General features: G+C 31.7%; 1 protein-coding gene across 22 annotated transcripts in view; it reads left to right on the top strand.

Moving 5' to 3' along the window:
* Positions 1-1,517: 1,517 nt before the first annotated feature.
* The window catches only part of LOC147078862 (uncharacterized), a 65,797-nt gene continuing 59,735 nt past the window's right edge, over positions 1,518-7,579 (top strand). For all 22 annotated transcript variants that reach the window (XM_085950545.1, XM_085950563.1, XM_085950554.1 and 19 more), the window contains exon 1: positions 1,518-1,640. The gene's annotated coding sequence lies outside the window, so the exon portion shown is untranslated. The remainder of the gene's footprint in view (positions 1,641-7,579) is intronic.

Below are 7,579 nucleotides of genomic sequence, written 5' to 3'. Positions count from 1 at the left end.
GTACCTAAAACCTACTCACGAGTGTCAAATTATATTTTTTCAAAAGACTACACAATTATTTTAATATTATATTAATAAAACATGCTCATAAACCGATATAAATTATAATAATATGAGTATAATTTTTTTTTAAATATAAGTACCTACCTAGATACCTTTTTTGCATAAATGTTTATTACTAGGATTACTTATGTTTATAACAACTCCAATTACTATTTAATAAAACACGTATAATATATTATTATGACGTGATATATTTATATTTTGATAGGTAGGTAAATATGTAGTTACAGTCATAGCTAAAGTGGGAACATTATTGTAAAAAAATCATACCTATAATAACTTATGTAATTATAGAAGAAACTTTAAAATGTCGTATACAGTTTTTATACTACCATAATTATTATCATTATGACATACCTACCAATTCAAAGAGATTGAAGACTAGAGTCCGGAGATTGGATGAGTGCAATCTCTTTGTACCAATTTAATATTTTAATTATTAATTAGAGTTTTTTGTAGGTACTATTCCATAAGATTTGGGTGTAGTATCCCAAAATAATTATTTATTCTCTGAAATCTTCAACGTCTGTGGATATTGTGCAATATTAATAATTATTTAACTAATTAAACGATCGGAAATAATAAATTACCTACTTTTCAGTAGGTATAAAGCAATCACATCCCTTGCACGTAGATTAACCACGCACTGCTTAAATGTGGCAGATGAAGTATGAATAAATAAAAAATAAAAAATAATAGGTAGTTGATAGGTAGGTACTACTTACTATTCTTGACAGCATCTTATTATTACGTAAAATCACTTAAATTTCTCGCACAATACACGTGCAATAACGATGCACAAAGTTATCCTATCCTGTCAAAGACAGTAATTGGCAATAATTTATTATTTATTTTCATGTTGAATCATTGTCGAATCCTTGCAGTCGAGTCAATGCACCTAAAATAAAGCGTAAATTACATTGAGCTACTTTACGAGCTGTTTGTTGGTGAATTTAAAAGCGGGCGATTCAGCTACTGCGATTGTGATGATGACACACAAAACTTTCCATTCGCTGAGAAGCCACAAGCCAGCGACTATTTTGACAGAACGTAGTTCGTTTTTTTACCGGGAGGTTGCTACTACGCTCTACTGCGCAGACGCAGTAGGACCACACGCCTGCGTGTAGCGTGTAAAGTTGACCGGCTTTCAACTCTTCTCGGTAGATTGTTTACAATCTGCTTGTTAGCTTGTTCGATGATGACACTAGGCGACTTTACAGGCAGATTGTAATTTCGCCAACAAGCAACTCCTAAAGTAGCTCAATGTAATTGACGCATAATACTTACCTTAAACTGCAAAATGTTGGAGTCCACGGTTTTAACAAAATATAAAAATATGGGCTTATATACCAATTTAATTTTTAAAAAATATTATCGAATGATTTGCAACTTGGAAAAAATAGTCTATTGAATAAATATTTACCCCATCACTAATTTGTCAGACGGCGTCCATTAATATTGTTCGGTCGTTTCTGGATGTCAGATCGTGCATGGCCGTTATAAGCTATATTTAAAAATATATCAGTTTTATTCGTGTTAATATCAACAAATAAGCAGCGTCGTCCTATATTGGAACGGTATGTATTGTTTATATGTGACTTCTCATTTTTATACGTCTAAAACTTGGTTGTAATGTAACTCCGTAAATACAATATACGCAATTTCATAGACTGTGTATAAATGGCTGTCAAATCTACTCACTCTTCCGTGCTTGTGTAATTTTTGTCTTTAATGTGGTGTGAATACTTTACGATTAAGGTATGAAAATTTCAGTGATCAAACAGTATAATATTATAAAGACGGTGCAAACATTTATTGTGTAGTATCTAACCTTAAAGAGTCTTAACTTGGAGAAACGTTACTGCGTCAGTAAATACTACAATGGTATTAGTTATTATTATCTATAGATAGTGTATTTTTATACGAATTTTCCGTATCATTCTGCAATTATAATTCATTATAATATGTATTATATATTGATTATTCGGTTCCATATAACACAAATTAACAATTTATTAGGTAATACTAGTAGGAACAGCCAGCGATTGCCAGTCGTTCTGCTAGGCCTTTCAGCTCGGCTTTTCAGCTCGTCACACTAAATTGACTAAACCATAATAAATGTAACCCTTAATTAATTTCTGAGTCTTAAATATTAGAAACCAGTGCTATTATAGTATTTACCTGTCTATTAAAAATATAAAAAAAACCTATACATGAGGGACGATAATATATTATGTACTATCCTAAATTGATATCTATACACACGGTAACCATACGTCCTTTATATAGGTATATTTTTATTTTTATTTTAGGGCGTTGCCTTTTAGGTTTAGCATTTTTTCAAAACCCACTTACCTATCATTAATTTTGTCCTATTTACTATAATTTTGAAAATCGGAAAAGACCCAAAAATGATATTGCATAATAATGACATCGGTGTGTGTATTATGTACGCGCGTTAGAAGTTATACTTCTTTGGCGTAACAAAAAAAAATAAGCCGTTACCTGAGTATTAATATAAGAGTGGATTAGGTTGATGAAAACGTACGCGATTCATCTGTGTCTCATGTAGCATATGATAATTGTAATTTAATTATTGTATTGGACCAAAACTCATATTTGTCATATAGCGGTTATAATCGATTCGACATTCACATAATTTATTTATCTATTGAAATATAATTTTACTCATAAATAATACTTACATAAATATAACCTCAAATCTTGATACATAATCTTTACAATGAAAAATAAATATACACTTCAATATAAATAAAGTTTTATGAATATAAATTAACAGTGTAGAATGTTAGTCTCCAGAAATTTGTTTATAAACATATAATATATTTATTATGACACAAAATTGGTTATGTTTACAACACGTGCTGTTTACTTGGTTGTATTCAACGACTAACTAGATGACACTATGCACATGCGCATATACCATTGAGACCGAAATGAATATAATCATAATAATAAATTATGTGTTACATCGGCGCGCGCAACTTCCGTCACACGCCAAAAATACACTGATCTGTTTTCCCAAACGCGCCAAAGCAGTATAACTTCAAAAAAACTGTCACATCCGAAAATTATTCACATTTTTATAAAAATCGATATTTTTTAAATAAGAAAAACCTACTATTGTACGACAACATTTTCTTGGCTACGTGAAGGAAGGCGCTGTTGTCGACTAAATGGGAGGAGCTTGTTAGTTTATTATGGAAGTGCGGTTAAAAATGGAAGGAGCATGTTAGTTCACAGTTTTAACACGTAGTCAAGAAGATGTAGTCATAGAGTAACTATGAAATTTTCCAAAATAATTTTATTACCTTTTCAAAAAAATATTCATAAAATATGATTTATGAATAAAAATCTGTAAAAAATAACACACATTTTACATAGATTTTGAAATGCGTAAGTTTATTTTTTAACTATAAAAATATATTTTAGTATTCTTAAATGCCTATTGATTATTGTAGTTTTGCTAATAACGTTATAGCGCCTGTGCACGTGCATGGAATTACTGTCGACAATGGTGCTTATTTTAAACTATCATGACAATAAAGCGCAACCCATATTGAGGTGCATGTCACGGTGGGGTTTGGGTCGAAATCCCGAAGGCCGGAATCCCGAATGCTGAAATCCCTAAGGCCGAAATCCCGAAAAATATATTTTTTTTAAAAAGAACAGTAATTGCGCAATTCAAGATAAGTGTTAAGGGGGGACATGCTCAGCGTAGGTCAAATGGAGATTTTGTTCTATTTTAAAAGCATGATCCTGGACATACCTTAAACGTTGTAGATAATCTATTTATATAATTTTGAAGCCTTAATATCCTTTATATTTATTTTAAACATTTGATTACTGCATAAAGTATTTTTATTACATAAAATAGTATTCTTTTAAACCTCTCGCTCTAATGTTTTAGAATATAGTCATATTTCAGTACATAAATGTGCAGTGGTGTTACAATTTTTTACATTTATTAATTTTTAAACGCATTTATAAAACCATCAGTATAATTTATATCGACATTATTATAGTGAAATATTTACGATAGAAAATTATATTGATAATCTCTGTGATCCCAAATTTGACAAGAATTGTGCATTTTATTATCAAAAAAATGGGCAAGATTAACACATTATTTGAAGATAATTCTAAAGATAGTCATTATAAGCTATGTCTTTGACCATTCACGTGTGATAAACATCCTACAAATAATGATTGCTTTATAATAATTATTGACCTAAGAATAAGGTAGTGTTTTTTTGTAATACGTTTTTTTTTCATTTACCTGGTTAAGCTACAACATACGGCCGTAACCATAAATTGACAAACTATAAGGTGTTAGTTCAGTTCAATTCATTCAGTTCGTTCGGTCTGAATAAAGTGTTTGATGAGCGTTGTCATTCGAAAATACTGTAACCATAGCTTTGCAGTGGGAACATTATTTTCTAGCAAACACATGGCTTTTTCAAATTTATTTATGACCATTTTGAGGACAGACTATGATAGAGATATTACTGTGCACCTACTTCTTCTTCGGTAAGTTAAATTATTTTATCCACACCAACACAATACACATGTAAAGAATAAACATAACTGCGCGCGCGATTGAGACTAAACTAAAGCAAAAGTGGTACTGATTCGTGTCGTGGCACCAGCTGTACTGGTGGGATATTGGAATGTGTCCCTTTCTACCACTCCCACGCACCATCTGGAACATTGGGCCCATTGACCATATAGTCTAGTTTGTAACCCCAAACTGTTTATTTGTAAGATCTTAAGTTTAAAATGGTATTTCTTCTCATTAAAGTTTGATTTTTACTAAAACGCGTGTTTTCGAATACACACTGTTTTCAACAGCAAATATCTCATAAACGGTCAGAGATAGGAAAAAATGTATTGTATAATTTTTTTTGGAAATTTGTTAAGCTTTAAAATTGTATATAACAATATTTTTGCTACGACCGACCGTTTTTGAGATATAAGCGAAAAACCAAAAAAGAGCCCAAAATTTTTCGGTTTTTTGCCCTCCAAAAGTTGTGCCGAAGTCATCCGAATTGGCAAACTCGTTTTTTTCTTACTCATTATCATATATACAAGTAAGAAAAAAAATCTTCTACCCAACCTTTTGCAACCAAAAAGTACAGATTGACTGGACTAATAAGGAAAGTGATTGCCGTTGCTGAAAATTCCTACAATAAATATGTCCTTCGAGTTTTCCTGAACATTGCGGATGCGTTCAACAGTGCGTCCTGGTCTCTTATTCTTTAAAAGCTACGGCTCAGGCCATCAGGGAATTTATTTGCGTCAATACAGAATTGTTTCAGCAATAGTCAGCAGTAGTTTTTTCCGGTTCGGTACATGTTCAAATACGCGCGTTAACATGATCTTACTCCCAACTTCAGTTATCGTTTGTCAATGTATGGCTACGGCCGTATGTTGTAGCTTAGCCACTGGGAAATGCCAATAGAAATGCCGTATTTCAAAAAAATATTCTTAGGTCAATAATTATTATAAAGCAATTATTATTTGTAGGATGTTTATCACACGTGAATGGTCAAAGACATAGCTTATAATCAGTATCTTTGGAATTATCTTCAAATCTGGTAATCGTGCCCATTTTTTGAATAATAATATGCATAATTCTTGTCACATTTGGGATCACAGAGATTATAAACATATTTTTTTATCGTAAATATTTCTAGTATTTAAATAGTTAACAATTTTACCAATGGTTCTATAAATTCATTTAAAAATTAATAAATCTAAAAAATCTTAACACCACTGCACATGGATGTACCGAAATATGACTATATTCTAAAACATTAGAGCGAGAGGTTTAAAAGAATACTATTTTATGTAACAAAAATACTTTATGCAGTCATCAAATGTTTAAAATAAATATAAAGGATAATAAGGCTTCAAAATTATATAAATAGATTATCTACAACGTTCAAGGAATGTCCAGGGTTATGCTCTGAAAATACCATAAAACCTCCATTTTGACCTACGTGGCGCACGTGGACCATTAAGCACGACTGCCTATCACTTTTTAGTAGAACTATTGTTGAAAAATCTTGCTCACATAGATATGTCGTAGAAAATGGGAGCAGAACTGCGATAGCCTTGTCGGAAATCCGGGAATATTCTTTATTAATCGAAACCAAAAACATCCAATGGAACATCGGCGAAGTTCAGTTTTAGCGTCTCGTCGTTCCTCAATTTAACAAATTCCTCTCGAATTTTTAAGGAAAACTCGAGTTTTCGGCATTGGTTGCAAAAAGATATCGAATCTAGTATTGATTGTATGAATGTAATGATCAAAATTAATTGCTTGTTTTCAATCGTGACCTGTGGGTCTATTCTATGCTTATCGACCGCTAAAGTGATAAAGTGAAAAATATTATCAAACTTAGGGTAGGTTTGTATCAAAATATTAGCACTTATTGTAACAATTACACGAAGCCGGTTTTTATTGTTGCAATAAGTGCTATATTTTAACAGCACCTATCTTGCTGCTGTTAAAATATCGCACTTATTGCAACAATAAAAACCGGCTTCGTGTAATTGTTACAATAAGTGCTAATATTTTGATACAAACCTACCCTAAGTTTGATACTATTTATCAATTTAGTGTTCGATAAGTATAGAATAGACCCACTGGTATGTCCTTTGGTACATTTGTAGAGATCGTTGTCTTAACTCCTTCTGCCTAAGTTCGAGTTTATTTTTTAACCATTCTAATTTACCGGAGCATGTCAATATATTTTCATTCCAACCTTGCATTTTTTAAGTTCATTCAGTGGGTCTATTCTATGCTTATCGACCGCTAAAGTGATAAATATTATCAAACTTAGGGTAGGTTTGTATCAAAATATTAGCACTTATTGTAACAACTACACGAAGCTGGTTTTTATTGTTGCAATAAGTGCGATATTTTAACAGCAGCAAGATAAGTGCTGTTAAAATATCGCACTTATTGCAACAATAAAAACCAGCTTCGTGTAATTGTTACAATAAGTGCTAATATTTTGATACAAACCTACCCTAAGTTTGATACTATTTATCAATTTAGTGTTCGATAAGTATAGAATAGACCCACAGGTGCTCAAATATATTATCAGCCATGTACGCATTTTTGGTATTGTATAATATACAAAATTATTGGCGTTTTTTGGAAGCAATGCACCGCGCCACGCGTAGCCATTGTCTCGCCGCACACCGGTTGCAGGGCACTGATTTATCAGTGGCGAAGGCTCCATACTAAGCGATTATTTAAAGCCTACCTTTAAGAAAACTATATCTTCAAGTATTTATTTCAAATTTAAATACATTAATAAAATGTGGAATATTTTAAAATATTGAGTCATCTATGGTCATAATTTAATTTGGCGACTGTTTATTAGTCAAGTTTAGAATCAAACAAAAAATTACACGCGAGTAGCGACATCTGTTTTTGTTCTTTGAATGACGATTATTGACATCATAATAGAAAATTCTTTTC

The sequence above is a fragment of the Rhyacophila brunnea genome, unplaced genomic scaffold, assembly GCF_057557595.1.
Source record: "Rhyacophila brunnea isolate RB1 unplaced genomic scaffold, BYU_Rbru_1.0 scaffold_10, whole genome shotgun sequence".
Taxonomy (NCBI): domain Eukaryota; kingdom Metazoa; phylum Arthropoda; class Insecta; order Trichoptera; family Rhyacophilidae; genus Rhyacophila; species Rhyacophila brunnea.
The sequence above is the reverse complement of the archived record's forward strand: the minus strand, read 5'-3'. Positions and strand labels throughout refer to the sequence as shown.